The sequence below is a fragment of the Pseudophryne corroboree genome, chromosome 1 (genome assembly GCF_028390025.1).
Source record: "Pseudophryne corroboree isolate aPseCor3 chromosome 1, aPseCor3.hap2, whole genome shotgun sequence".
Lineage (NCBI taxonomy): Eukaryota > Metazoa > Chordata > Amphibia > Anura > Myobatrachidae > Pseudophryne > Pseudophryne corroboree.
In genome coordinates this window covers 732,268,385-732,282,202 of record NC_086444.1, presented here as the reverse complement: position 1 = coordinate 732,282,202, position 13,818 = coordinate 732,268,385, and the positions used below count along the sequence as shown (strand labels likewise).

General features: G+C 45.7%; 1 protein-coding gene across 3 annotated transcripts in view; it reads right to left on the bottom strand.

The window, feature by feature from the left end:
* Positions 1-13,818, bottom strand: part of MAST3 (microtubule associated serine/threonine kinase 3) — a 310,520-nt gene that overhangs the window by 277,841 nt on the left and 18,861 nt on the right. The gene's annotated exons all lie outside the window — the stretch shown is intronic.

Here is a 13,818-nt window from a genome sequence, read left to right as displayed (position 1 = left end):
GCAGTCTCTTATTTTATTTTTTATATAATTTTTTATTGGGTTTATGGGAATAACAGAACCTCAAAGTTACTTGGAACAATATCCAGTAAACAGATTGTCCTAAATTACTATCAGAGAATCAGTGTGTCATCCATGAGTCAGATATGCACACATATGCTTGTACAGTAGCCAAAGAAAGAACAGATTGACTTAGGCACCCTCCCAAACTCTTTGACAGTGTACACTGCCACCAGTCTTATTGTATAGTAATGACAATTCACATATATACAGTACAGTCATCTGAAGAAATATGTAAATAAGAAATGATACAAAGCCCACCATTAATACCTTCACACTGGACACATGCACTGATAGACAACTGAAGTATGCAATGATATGATGATCAGACTCACAGAAAGTAAACAAAAGAACTTGCAAGAAAATATTTTTGCGGTCAACTTATTATTATACACATTTAATTTTATACACATTTAAATCCTGGCTATAATAAATATTAAAGATATGCAGTAGCATTTTGGTAGCAGTGATTGAAGAAAGATGTGCTTAATAATAATGATCTCATAATGTAGAGTTGGACATAAATCCAACACTGAACCACAAAATGCGCCTTTCCATACTGCGCATGCACTATAAAATGTAGTATGTCTGAGGATATATCTCCTCGATGCTCCTACATTAGAGATGCAGAACTGGGTAAGGAAGGGGCAAGCTGACATAGCCGAAGGTCAGTGCCATATAGAGGGGAAGCAATTGGATACATGTTATATGTTGCGGCTATATCCCCTTTGGTTTTAGGCCACTGCAAATCATTTATTTTATCCTTTTTCCCCCCCAAAAGGAGAACACAGCACTAGTGTTCACAACATAGCGAGATTTTGGCAAAATCAGGCGGATGAAAAGCGAGCCAACCAGCCTTAGGCTGGTCATCATGGGTCTGTATTTAGTATTAGCACCATTTACTTAAAGCGGAACACAGAAGATATTTTGTTCGATTATCTAAGAAAAGTAGAAACCCACAGTTTGCATACTTTTCAAGTTGACTGTATTCTGCACCTATCAAGCTCCTACAAGCTTAGTTTTCAGACTACAGTAGATAATGTCATATTCAGATGGCATTAGGCACTATAATCTATTGGCTACAGTTTCTTCACACAGGGGTCTTCGTAACTCTCCCTGGTAGCCTGGATTGTGCATCTAGGCATGACTTTCCCAGCATGCTGTGTTATAGCATCACTATAATGGTAAATTGCCCCGTTACTTAATCTGTTATTGGTGCAAACTGTAGCAAGTGATAAAATTAGCCCTAAAGCATAAAATCATATGCATGCTAGTGTGATGAACAAAAAGTGACATTTCAAACCTCTCAGGAAATTCTCAATGAAAAGTCATAGGATTCTATTTATTATTAAATATTTACTGGAAATGTCTGTTTTTGGTGGGTACCCACAAATATTAGGTATCCCCGAGATACCTCGAGATACTTTGGCGTGTTTGCAGCAGATAGCTCAGATATCTGCAGCGGTCCCTCCATTCTCATCCACAAACGCAATGCCCATAGATTTCTATGGGGGCTGCAATGCTGCCAGATTGGCCCAGATAGGATAACGCCATCTCCATACCCTCCAACATTTTACACAGAAAAATCAGTACAAGTTAGGAAAGTGGGCGTGGCCACGGGTAAAGTGGGCGTGGTCACATCCCTTTCCCTATACTTTCAATGGCAGTTTGGAGAGCCAAAAATCGGTACAGACCATAAAAAAAGGTCCTGTACCTGCTAAAAAGGTACAGTTGGAGGGTATGCATCTCCAGATGACATTACCCTATAGTAGCCTATGGAGTACTAGTTCACAAAAAAGTGCAGGGAGAGTGTTCATCCAGAACCCTCCATGACAATCTCTGCCACACATGCATGGTCAACAGACTGCGCATGCACATAACTGCCCCAGCTTACGACATAGAAGTGAAAGGATTGCATTCCAATTGTAAAGGCAACAGAATTGTCTGTGCTATTAAGAAACTGTTAATAAATAAATAAAAATGTTCCAAAATATTTTCCCCTTTTTTTCACATCACAGGGATGACTGTTACTACATTCCTGCACATGTTAATTAATGAATGGGTCTAAAATCCGATAATTACAGTAGTAACTATGCCCCTATGGAACAATGTTATTCCTGAAAATTATACTGTATGTTAATTAATAAATTACTCCCATATTTATTACAAGGAAAAACCTATTTATAAGGTGAAAACACCTGGATGGTGCTTGCAGATGCATTCAGGACTTGCTGTGAAGTGGAGTTACCTATCTTACCACTGCCAGCCAGTACAACTCTGAAGTGGAGAATTGGTCAGCTGTTAGTAGATACAGAAATGGATTTATCTTAGCATTAGAAAATCTGTTCTTGCTGTTTAGTAGTAAATAGGTCAACACAAGTATTTGTGGCATACATACTACCACAATAGTGGGAGATTATTAAACATTTTAAAGAGGGCAAATACAGGCAACCCATCTTATCCACTTGTCCTTTAAAAGGTTTGATAAAGCTCCTCAGAGATCACTACTAGAGAATACACATAATGTAGGATTGTTTTATACAATACATTATCTCACAAGGGACAGATCTACTAAGAGTTGGCGTGTGATAAAACGAAGAGAGATAAACTACCAACCAATCAGCCCCTGACATTTTTCTAGCACATCCTGTAACATGACAGTTAGCTGATTGGCTATCTCCATTTTATCACTCTCCAAGGCTTAGTACATCTCCCCTAGGGTGGAATGTACTAAAAGGAAAATGCGTCTGCATTTCCCATATGTACCGATATGCAAATGCAATCCTTTCCTGGATCTTGGACCTATAGATGGTGTTGCCCAATAGCAGCGTATGGGTTTCTTTTCACAGAGGGATCCAATCAGATCCATTCCAGTATCCTGTTCAGTTCACGTGTCATCAGGAGCATGCACAGAAGGACTCCTGGTTCATAAACCTGGAAGAACTCTAATCACAAAAAGACATGGTCGAAACTAGGATTTTGCTACACGGGACAAGGCAGTAATGTGGCAACATGCGCGCAGTGCAGATAGGGAAACCAAATCCTGGTCCCTCTATGTCTGCGTCCTGCTGATTAATCCTGAGGTGCTGGCACAGAGCCTGGTCACAAGCCTACCCCCATCACGGCATGCTTCTGACTAATCACAGGTTTCCGGCTTTTTGTCTCCGACTGTCTCATCGCCCCCTCAAAACCGGTGCATGGGGCACGTGCCCCCCCAGTTGCGGCCCTGGCAAAGGGCAGCTCTAATCGGGAGAGCTGTACTTTGTGATTACAGCTGCAGTTTTAGGTACATACCGGCGTTATTAATCTTCCAAAATACGTTTCGTAGTACATCCCACCCTAAATCAGCACTAAAGTGCCTGAAGAGACCAACTACTAAAATATTTTAGTTCTGGCTCAAGTTTTGCAGCTTTTTAGAATAAGGTTGAATTTTCCACGTGATTCTTTTATAACTGAGTAATCCCGTTCTAAAATCATTCAGAGGGCACTTTATATGACTGCCACAATAAGAAGCGTTTCTTCTCTGGTTTCTGCTTAACCTAAAGGCTCAGTCTGTGCTAGTCTCATGAGTGGTCATTTCATGGCATAGGAAAAAGTGGGGGGATTGTTCTGTTTATATTATCATATGTCATGTGACTGTTTACCATGGTAATAGTATGACATTTAGCAAAAAGTAGCAGCTTAATCAAAACCCTAAGGCAGACGTTCCCAAACTCAAAGCACACTAAGGGCAGGATGTATTAAAATACATTGCCGCCCCTCGCCATCCACCGCAGAGATGCTAATTGCTTCCATAGGCTTCGATAGGGTATCGCCATAAAAAGATTGTGATAGCATCAGTGTCGAAAACCCGGCGGCCAGGCTATATTACATATGAAAATGCTTTAAAACCCCTAAAAATGGGTTTTTTTACCATTTTCCCTTTAGTACATCCTGGCCTCACAGGGCCTAATTCAGAACTGATCGCTAGGGTGCGTTTTTTGCATCCCTGCAATCAGGTAGTCACCACCTACAGGGGGAGGGAAATCGCTGTGCAGGGGTGCGATCGCATGTGCAGAGAGCTGCACAAACAGAAGTTTGCGCAGTTTCTGCATAGCCCAGGACTTACTCTTCCAGTGTGATGATCGGGGCTGGAGCTGACGTCAGAAACCCTCCCTTCAAATGCCTGGTCCCTCCTGCGTTTCTCTGGACACTCCTTAAAAACGGTCAGTTGCCACCCACAAATGGCCTCTTTCTGTCAGTCACCTTGCGATCGCCCGTGGGACCGCTTTTCTCGCACCATCACGTCGCTGCCCGGCGATCTCTGTCGCTGCAGACTGACGCGCCTGCACATTGCGGTGCATACACATGGCAAGTTCAGACCTGATCACAGGCTGTACAAAAACGCAGCTTAGCGCTCAGGTCTGAATTAGGCCCATAGTCTTAAAGGGTCTATTTTCTAAGCCTTGGATAGAGATAACGTGGACGGAGATAAAGTAGCTCCTAACTGTAATTTTTCAAACACAGCAGAACCCCCCTGAACTTTGCCTTCCGAGTCCGGATCCGAGCCAGGCTCGGATTTTCCCTCTTGACTCGGAAACCCGAACTCGGCAAAACGTCATCATCCCGCTGTCTGATTCTTGCGGGGTTTGGATTCCATATAAGGAGCCGCGCGTCACGGCCATTTTCACTCCAGTCTCGGAGAGTGAGAGGACGTGTATTCAGTGTGCTCAGTGTGCTCAGTGTCTGTTTATTGGGGCGGGAAAGTGGGGTGACAAGTGTTGTGATGCTCAGTCCAGTCCATACATCCAGTGTAGCTGTATAAAGTGGTGCTGTGTTGTGCAGACCAGTCCAGTGTAGTCAGTGTATTGTGCTGTATCAGTCCAGCCATTCACAATGTTGGTGTTCTCTGCTGCCATATATCAGTAATTCCAGTATATATATCAGTAATTCCAGTGACGATATACGTTGCTACTATATATATCCACTGCTGCAGTATAACAATTATAACAACCTGTTGGGCTGCATCAGAGCAGTGGTAGTGTCCTGTGTCATCAGTAATTCCAGTGACGATATACGCTGCAGCTATATATATCCACTTGTGTCGCTTAGCTTGGCCATCCAGCTACCTAATTGCACCTCTTTTTCTTCTTTGCATCATGTGCTAGTTTTTGAATAGTGCCATCTTGTCTGCAACTGCAGTGCCACTCCTAGATGGGCCAGGTGTTTGTGCCGCACACTTATGTCGCTTAGCGTAGTCATACAGCAACCTCGGTGCAACTTTTAGGCCTAAAAACAATATTGTGAAGTGTTCAGAATAGACTGGAAACGAGTGTAAATTATTGTTATTGAGGTTAATAATACTGTAGGAGCAAAATTACCCCCAAATTCTGTGATTTTAGCCGTTTATGTTTTTTAAAAAAAATCATCCAGATCCAAAGCCAAAACCAAAACACGAAAGGGTGGTTTTGGCAAAACCAAGCCAAAACCAAAACACGAAAATGGAACTGGAACCAAAACCAAAACACAAAACACGAAAAGTGCCTGCCGCACAATACCCCTTTCAGACCACCAGCTTGTAACCTGGGTTATTGCAAATGAGCGCGTAGTAACTCTGGTTACTGTGCGGTCTGAAAGGGTCCAGGGGATATATCCCAAGTCGAGCGACCAGGGTTGAATACGGCTTCAACCCTGGTCACTGAGTGGTGTGAACTGGTTGCTGGGTCGATGCGACCCGTTTCCCATTTACACTGTGTGGACAGGTTGCGCTTGGAGATTATCTGATCTCCAAGCGCCGCTCCCGCACACGTCACCGCTGATGTCACCAACACGGCACTATGCCGGGCTGGGGACAGCGGGGTGAAAGGGGCTCAGGTGGGTCGCACCCGGGAAGCACCCGTGTACTGCTCCTGTGTGTGACCCGCCAATAGTGGTCTGAAAGGGGTATCAGTCATCTGTGCTCAAGCATGGATGTCAGCAAAACCTGGACTGTAAAGCTGGGTACACACTGGTAGATATATCTGCAGATCAATTGATCTGCAGATATATCTATAGGAGATCGGGTAGTGTGTTGTGCATACATGCTGCCCGATCCGCCATGACTGACGTCACAAACTGGGCGGGCATTTACATGCGCCTGCCCAATTCAGCCGTCATTTGCCGACGGCTGCTGCAGCATGTGTACGAGTGGTTTGTATCTGTAGATAGTCGGTCATTGTGTGTGTTGCAGGACTGACGCAATATGTCTGTGAATGACGGCATTCACAGACATATCACTGGTGCACACTGGCCGCCGGGCCAACGATATATCAGTCATTCAATAGAAATGCTGATATATCCGACAGTGTGTATCCAGCATTAGTGTGCCTCGAGGACCGTGTTTGGGAATTCCTGCACTAAGGATATTTTAACTCCATGGGGGGAATTCAAATGTTTGAAAAGTTGGTTGGGTGTATGTTTTCTCCTGTCTATTAGATAGGAAAAAAACAGTCACCCAACTGACTTTTCAAACAATTGAATATCCCCCCATGTATCTTGTGGGTACACACTGACAGATATATCTGCAGTTCAATCGATCTGTAGATATAGCTGCCGATGGTGGTTGTTCATACACACAGAAAGATGCACCAATTATCTGCAGATATATTGGCCATCTGCTGTGCTGTACAGCAGATGCAATAAATACGTAGTTTACAGACATAATGGGGGTAATTCCAAGTTGATCGCAGCAGGAATTTTTTTAGCAATTGGGCAAAACCATGTGCACTGCATGTGCAGAAAGAGTAAGATTTGGGTGGGTTATTTTGTTTCTGTGCAGGGTAAATACTGGATGCTTTATTTTTACACTGCAAATTGGATTGCAGATTGAACACACCACACCCAAATCTAACTCTCTCTGCACATGTTATATCTGCCTCCCCTGCAGTGCACATGGGCCCTCATTCCGAGTTGATCGGTCGGTATTTTTCATCGCATCGCAATGAAAATCCGCTTAGTACGCATGCGCAATATTCGCACTGCGACTGCGCCAAGTAATTTAACAATGAAGATAGTATTTTTACTCACGGCTTTTTCATCGCTCCGGCGATCGTAATGTGATTGACAGGAAATGGGTGTTACTGGGCGGAAACACAGCGTTTTATGGGCGTGTGGTTGAAAACGCTACCGTTTCCGGAAAAAACGCAGGAGTGGCTGGAGAAACGGGGGAGTGTCTGAGCGAACGCTGGGTGTGTTTGTGACGTCAAACCAGGAACGACAAGCACTGAACTGATCGCACAGGCAGAGTAAGGTTGAAGTTACTCAGAAACTGCTAAGTAGTTTGTAATCGCAATATTGCGAATACATCGGTCGCAATTTTAAGAAGCTAAGATACACTCCCAGTAGGCGTAGGCTTAGCGTGTGTAACTCTGCTAAATTCGCCTTGCGACCGATCAACTCGGAATGAGGGCCATGGTTTTACCCAATTGCTAAAAAAATTCCTTCTGCGATCAACTTGGAATTACCCCCATTGGTTGTACAACAGCAGATCAGCAAAATATATATTGTCCGATCAATTGATTGGCGTCTGCCAGTGTGTACCCAGCATAACAGATAATCAAAAAGATATATGTTAAAGAATTCTTATTACTACCATTATTGTACTTATTGTAATGCTATTGATTAGTACCACTACCAGGTGACAGCATCTGAGGGGAATTTTGGTGTCACCCCTAGGATGGTCACTGTGCCGCAGTGAGAGCGGGGAGAGGCTGGGGACTGCTCATCAGCTCCTGGAGCACTGGGCAAGCCCATAGTGTCCTCCCGTAGTGTCATGAAAACATTTAGGGGAAGATGTACTAAGCAATGAAAAGAGAGGAGAAATGAGCCAGTGGAGAAGTTGCCCATGGCAACCAATAAGCACTGAAGTAACATTTATAATTTCAATACTATAAAAATTATACAGAGCAGCTGATTGGTTGCCATGGGCAACTTCTCCACTGACTCACTTCTACACTCTTATCATGGCTTAGTACCAGTGGCGGAACTAGCGAGCGGTGGGCCCAGGTGCGACAAAATGCTTTGGGCCCCCCTCATCCCATCCAAGTCCACCCCCTCACCCCTGGAGAGGATCTGGTGAGGGGGACCTGCTCAGGGCCAGAGAAATGGATACCTAGCAACAGTGCCGTAACTAGACATTTTAGCACTGTGTGCAAGAAACGGCATCGGAGCCCCACCCCTGCATTCAAAACAGGGGCAGTGCGCGGCGTAGGCACGTGCAAAAATACATAGGGGCGTGGCTTCGCGGGGAAGGGGTATGGCCACAAAATAATACCAATTCATAAAACGGTGCCCAGTAGTCTCCATTATTCAAATTACGCCGCACAGTAGCACCACTACACCAGGTAGAGACCCTTTTACACCTTACGGCGGACAGATTCCCCTTTTTACACATTACGGCAGACAGCGTTCCCTTTTTACACATTGCGGCAGACAGCGTCCCTCTTTTTACACATAATGGCAGACCGCGTGCCCTTTTTACACATAATGGCAGACCGCGTGCCCTTTATACACATTACAGCAGACCGCGTGCCCTTTATACACATTACAGCAGACAGCGTGCCTTTGTTACACATTACAGCAGACAGCGTGCCCTTGTTACACATTACAGCAGACAGCGTGCCCTTGTTACACATTACAGCAGACAGCGTGCCCTTGTTACACATTACAGCAGACAGCGTGCCCTTGTTACACATTACAGCAGACAGCGTGCCCTTGTTACACATTACAGCAGACAGCGTGCCCTTGTTACACATTACAGCAGACAGCGTGCCCTTTTTACTAGTGATGAGCGGGTTCGGTTTCTCGGAAACCGAACCCCCCCAAACTTCGCCCTTTCTCCCGTATGGCTCGGATTCTCCCGTATGGCTCGGGTAACCCGAGCGCGCCCGAACGTCATCATTCCGCTGTCGTATTCTCACGAGATTCGGATTCTATATAAGCAGCCGCGCGTCGCCGCCATTTTCACTCGTGCATTGGAAATGTTAGGGAGAGGACGTGGCTGGCGTCCTCTCCGTTTATGTTGAACTTGATTGTGCATTATTGCTTAATTGTGGGGAGGACTGGGGAGCAGCTGTATAATATAGGAGGAGTACAGTGCAGAGTTTTGCTGATCAGTGACCACCAGTTATCCGTTCTCTGCCTAAAAAATAACGCTCCATATCTGTGCTCAGTGTGCTGCATATATCTGTGCTCACACTGCTTAATTGTGGGGACTGGGGAGCAGCTATATTATATAGCAGGAGTACAGTGCAGAGTTTTGCTGACAGTGACCACCAGTATACGTTGTCTGCCTGAAAAATAACGCTCCATGGCCCTCATTCCGAGTCGTTCGCTCGGTAATTTTCTTTGCATCGCAGTGAAATTCCGCTTAGTACGCATGCGCAATATTCGCACTGCGACTGCGCCAAGTAATTTTACAATGAAGATAGTATTTTTACTCACGGCTTTTTCTTCGCTCTGGCGAACGTAGTGTGATTGACAGGAAATGGGTGTTACTGGGCGGAAACACGGCGTTTTCGGGGCGTGTGGATAAAAACGCTACCGTTTCCGGAAAAAACGCAGGAGTGGCAGGAGAAACGGGGGAGTGTCTGGGCGAACGCTGGGTGTGTTTATGACGTCAAACCAGGAACGACAAGCACTGAACTGAACGCAGATGCCGAGTAAGTCTGAAGCTACTCTGAAACTGCTAAGTAGTTTGTAATCGCAATATTGCGAATACATCGGTCGCAATTTTAAGAAGCTAAGATACACTCCCAGTAGGCGTAGGCTTAGCGTGAGCAACTCTGCTAAATTCGCCTTGCGAGCGATCAACTCGGAATGAGGGCCCATATCTGTGCTCAGTGTGCTGCATATATATCTGTGCTCACACTGCTTAATTGTGGGGACTGGGGAGCAGCTGTATATTATATAGCAGGAGTACAGTGCAGAGTTTTGCTGACAGTGACCACCAGTATACGTTGTGTGCCTGAAAAACACTCCATATCTGTGCTCAGTGTGCTGCTTTATTGTGGGGACTGGGGACCACCAGTATAATTAATATTATATAGGAGGAGTACAGTGCAGAGTTTTGCTGACCAGTGACCACCAGTATATAATATATAGCAGTACGGTACGGAAGGCCACTGCTGTACCTACCTCTGTGTCGTCATTAAGTATACTATCCATCTACATTCTATACCTGTGGTGCATTTTAGTTTTGCAGTTTGCTGACACAGTGACCACCAGTATACTATATATAGCAGTACGGTACGGAAGGCCACTGCTGTACCTACCTCTGTGTCGTCATTAAGTGTACTATCCATCTACATTCTATACCTGTGGTGCATTTTAGTTTTGCAGTTTGCTGACACAGTGACCACCAGTATACTATATATAGCAGTACGGTACGGAAGGCCACTGCTGTACCTACCTCTGTGTCGTCATTAAGTATACTATCCATCTACATTCTATACCTGTGGGGCATTTTAGTTTTGCAGTTTGCTGACACAGTGACCACCAGTATATATAGCAGTACGGTACGGAAGGCCACTGCTGTACCTATCTCTGTGTCGTCATTAAGTATACTATCCATCTACATTCTATACCTGTGATGCATTTTAGTTGTGCGCAGTATATATAGTAGTAGGCCATTGCTATTGATACTGGCATATAATTCCACACATTAAAAAATGGAGAACAAAAATGTGGAGGTTAAAATAGGGAAAGATCAAGATCCACTTCCACCTCGTGCTGAAGCTGCTGCCACTAGTCATGGCCGAGACGATGAAATGCCATCAACGTCGTCTGCCAAGGCCGATGCCCAATGTCATAGTAGAGAGCATGTAAAATCCAAAAAACAAAAGTTCAGTAAAATGACCAAAAAAAATCAAAATTAAAAGCGTCTGGGGAGAAGCGTAAACTTGCCAATATGCCATTTACGACACGGAGTGGCAAGGAACGGCTGAGGCCCTGGCCTATGTTCATGGCTAGTGGTTCAGCTTCACATGAGGATGGAAGCACTCATCCTCTCGCTAGAAAAATGAAAAGACTTAAGCTGGCAAAATCACAGCAAAGAACTGTGCGTTCTTCTAAATCACAAATACCCAAGGAGAGTCCAATTGTGTCGGTTGCGATGCCTGACCTTCCCAACACTGGACGGGAAGAGCTTGCGCCTTCCACCATTTGCACGCCCCCTGCAAGTGCTGGAAGGAGCACCCGCAGTCCAGTTCCTGATAGTCAGATTGAAGATGTCACTGTTGAAGTACACCAGGATAAGGATATGGGTGTTGCTGGCACTGGGGAGGAAATTGACAAGGAGGATTCTGATGGTGAGGTGGTTTGTTTAAGTCAGGCACCCGGGGAGACACCTGTTGTCCGTGGGACAAATATGGCCATTGACATGCCTGGTCAAAATACAAAAAAAATCAGCTCTTCGGGGTGGAATTATTTTAACACAAATGCGGACAACAGGTGTCAAGCCGTGTGTTGCCTTTGTCAAGCTGTAATAAGTAGGGGTAAGGACGTTAACCACCTCGGAACATCCTCACTTATACGTCACCTGCAGCGCATTCATCATAAGTCAGTGACAAGTTCAAAAACTTTGGGTGACAGCGGAAGCAGTCCACTGACCACTAAATCCCTTCCTCTTGTAACCAAGCTCCTGCAAACCACCCCACCAACTCCCTCAGTGTCAATTTCCTCCTTACCCAGGAAAGCCAATAGTCCTGCAGGCCATGTCACTAGCAAGTCTGACGAGTCCTCTCCTGCCTGGGATTCCTCTGATGCATCCTTGAGTGTAACGCCTACTGCTGCTGGCGCTGCTGTTGTAGCTGCTGGGAGTCGATCGTCATCTCAGAGGGGAAGTCGGAAGATCACTTGTACTACTTCCAGTAAGCAATTGACTGTTCTACAGTCCTTTGCGAGGAAGATGAAATATCACAGCAGTCATCCTGCTGCAAAGCAAATAACTCAGGCCTTGGCAGCCTGGGTGGTGAGAAACGTGGTTCCGGTATCCACCGTTAATTCAGAGGCAACTAGAGACTTGATTGAGGTACTGTGTCCCCGGTACCAAATACCATCTAGGTTCCATTTCTCTAGGCAGGCGATACCAAAAATGTACACAGACCTCAGAAAAAGACTCACCAGTGTCCTAAAAAATGCAGTTGTACCCAGTGTCCACTTAACCACGGACATGTGGACAAGTGGAGCAGGGCAGACTCAGGACTATATGACTGTGACAGCCCACTGGGTAGATGTATTGCCTCCCGCAGCAAGAACAGCAGCGGCGGCACCAGTAGCAGCATCTCGCAAACGCCAACTCGTTCCTAGGCAGGCTACGCTTTGTATCACCGCTTTCCAGAAGAGGCACACAGCTGACAACCTCTTACGGAAACTGAGGAAGATCATCGCAGAATGGCTTACCCCAATTGGACTCTCCTGGGGATTTGTGACATCGGACAACGCCAGCAATATTGTGCGTGCATTACATCTGGGCAAATTCCAGCACGTCCCATGTTTTGCACATACATTGAATTTGGTGGTGCAGAATTATTTAAAAAACGACAGGGGCGTGCAAGAGATGCTGTCGGTGGCCCGAAGAATTGCGGGCCACTTTCGGCATTCAGCCACCGCGTACAGAAGACTGGAGCACCACCAAACATTCCTGAACCTGCCCTGCCATCATCTGAAGCAAGAGGTGGTAACGAGGTGGAATTCAACCCTCTATATGCTTCAGAGGATGGAGGAGCAGCAAAAGGCCATTCAAGCCTATACATCTGCCCACGATATAGGCAAAGGAGGGGGAATGCACCTGACTCAAGCGCAGTGGAGAATGATTTCAACGTTGTGCAAGGTTCTGCAACCCTTTGAACTTGCCACACGTGAAGTCAGTTCAGACACTGCCAGCCTGAGTCAGGTCATTCCCCTCATCAGGCTTTTGCAGAAGAAACTGGAGACATTGAAGGAGGAGCTAAAACAGAGCGATTCCGCTAGGCATGTGGGACTTGTGGATGGAGCCCTTAATTCGCTTAACCAGGATTCACGGGTGGTCAATCTGTTGAAATCAGAGCACTACATTTTGGCCACCGTGCTCGATCCTAGATTTAAAACCTACGTTGTATCTCTCTTTCCGGCAGACACAAGTCTGCAGAGGTTCAAAGACCTGCTGGTGAGAAAATTGTCAAGTCAAGCGGAACGTGACCCGTCAACATCTCCTCCTTCACATTCTCCCGCAACTGGGGGTGCGAGGAAAAGGCTAAGAATTCCGAGCCCACCCGCTGGCGGTGATGCAGGGCAGTCTGGAGCGAGTGCTGACATCTGGTCCAGACTGAAGGACCTGCCAACGATTACTGACATGTCGTCTACTGTCACTGCATATGATTCTCTCACCATTGAAAGAATGGTGGAGGATTAAATGAGTGACCGCATCCAAGTAGGCACGTCAGACAGTCCGTACGTATACTGGCATGAAAAAGAGGCAATTTGGAGGCCCTTGCACAAACTGGCTTTATTCTACCTAAGTTGCCCTCCCTCCAGTGTGTACTCCAAAAGAGTGTTTAGTGCAGCCGCTCACCTTGTCAGCAATCGGCGTACGAGGTTACTTCCAGAAAATGTGGAGAAGATGATGTTCATCAAAATGAATTATAATCAATTCCTCCGTGGAGACATTCACCAGCAGCAATTGCCTCCAGAAAGTAAACAGGGATCTGAGATGGTGGATTCCAGTGGGGACGAATTAATAATCTGTGAGGAGGGGGATGTATACAG